Source organism: Mandrillus leucophaeus, unplaced genomic scaffold (genome assembly GCF_000951045.1).
Source record: "Mandrillus leucophaeus isolate KB7577 unplaced genomic scaffold, Mleu.le_1.0 Scaffold471, whole genome shotgun sequence".
NCBI lineage: Eukaryota > Metazoa > Chordata > Mammalia > Primates > Cercopithecidae > Mandrillus > Mandrillus leucophaeus.
Window position 1 is genome coordinate 2158347 of NW_012105043.1, and position 2217 is coordinate 2160563.

The following is a 2217-nucleotide window of genomic DNA, read 5'->3' on the forward strand; positions in this document are numbered from 1 at the left end:
AAAGATTGAAAGGATGTATTTTGATGTATTTTGAATAGAGTCAACCTCAGTGGGTAAGTCTGTGGGTGATGGTAATCTTGCACTGTGCTGTTTAGCACAAAATGGAAAAATGGTTAAGTTATGAGCTTTATAGCCAGACTACCTATGTAGGAATTCTGGTTCTGTATCTGTGGGAATTTGGACATAGTAGCTGTCCTGTTCCTCAGTTTCCTCATTTGTTAAATGGGTGCACTTACCTCACAGGATTCATGTGAGGATTACATGCACTGCTGCTTATATAACGACTGTATCTACAGAGAACACACTTGAAAATATTATTTAGAATTACCGTATCTATTCATTTTCACCTGCAGCTGTATGATTTTAAATGTCTGACTGCATTTCCTTAAATCAGTCTAAAATTTAGACATTTTACTCATTTAGGCTATCACATTCTTAAGTGGTTCAAAATTTTGAGAGTTTGTATGCTCTTCAGTGTTCTCTTTACTCACATTTTAAGCAAGTAACCTAATGATGCATAGAAATATAAATTGAAAACATATTGCTTTGCTTTTTTTTTTGGTACATGAAATTAGCTGAAATATCAAACACACACACACAAAAAAACCAGTTATAATACCTTTAACGCTACTGAAGTTGAAAAACTGTTTCATTACTTGTGGAAACTGATGTTGTGGACATACCTTCACATGTTTAGTGAATAAAGTATAATTAGATAACATAAAATAAATTTACTTCCTTTTTGAATTAAATGTTGAAAGCACTGTAACCTTGGATTAAACACAAGCAGCCTCTGGTAAAGTGAATGAAAGAGGTGTTAAAAATCACCACTGGGGAATTTAAGAAAATAACTTTCACATTAATAAGTCAAAGCCATCAGTGTAGAGTTTTGTCCAAACTCTCATGAGCTATTATTACTTGCACAGCTAAAGAAATAGTCACATTTATTAAAAGCTAAATTTAGATTTGTTTCTTTTCTTTTTGTATCAGTGCTCTGCCTCGATCCTTCTTGTAATCATTCTTTTTCATTTGCTGTTGCCTTTAAGGAGCAACAGAATTGAGTGCTCTGCAAAAAGAAATGACAAATGCAGGGCAACAAAGTCAAGGCAAGAAAAAGCCTGAGCTACACCTGAGAATTCATTGGATTACCTTTACAGGAGAATGTCCTCATTAGGCTGCGTTGTGTACGTAATTCTCTGCCCCCATTGCAGAGATTCTCAACCTTGACTGCACAATAGAATCAGCTGGAAGTTTTTAAGAATCTCAGTGACCAGGTTGCATTCCAGACCATTTAAATCAGAATCTCCTGGACTGAAATCCAGGCATCGATGTCTTTTTAAAACTCCTCAGATGATTTCAATGTGCAGTCAAAATAGAGAACCACAGCTCTGGAAAGTTCCTTTCACCTTCTTGGGAAAACAAATTAGGGGCTATTTTCCATAAATCAGGACTTTGTTATTAGTAATCATGTTACTGCTCACCACTCCAGAAGTTGTGGATATGATGGCAACCATATTTTCTTTCTTTCTTGTGACCCAGAAGGATTCCATCCCAGCTGATGTCTTAGAGATCACAGAAGCTGGACTCATTGGATCCTATTAGTGTGATCTCAGGTGCATCTTGTGACTTAGGAAAATAATGATTACGAAAGAAAAAAAGAAAAGAGAAGGAAGGACGGAGAGAGAAAGAAATAGAATGAAAGGAAATAAAGAGAGAAAAAAGAAAGAAAAGAAGGAAGAAAGAAAGGGAGAAAATGAAAGAAAGGGAGAAAATGAAAGAAAGGAAAAAGGAAGAAACATACAAAGCAATATCTACACCATTCGGTTAATTAGATTAAAATGTGACAAAAGAGGTTTTGTAACACAAAATAAACTGTTAACTGTAATAACTGTTTTACTCTGGTTTGTCTCAATTTATTATGTGTTCTGAATAACAGGTCATTGTGATCCTCCACAAAATCATAATAATAGCGACAGTAGATATTTTTCATAGAATTCGAGCTTATGGAGATCAACTTTCACATGTGATCTTATTATCAGAAAGGGGTCCCCATCAAGACACCAAGAGAGGGTTCTTGGATCTCTCACAAGAAAGAATTCAGGGCAAGCCCACAGAACAAAGCGAAAGCAAGTTTATTAATAAAGTAGAGAAATGGTTGGGTGTGGTGGCTCACACCTGTAATCCCAGCACTTTGGGAGGCCGAGGTGGGCAGATCAC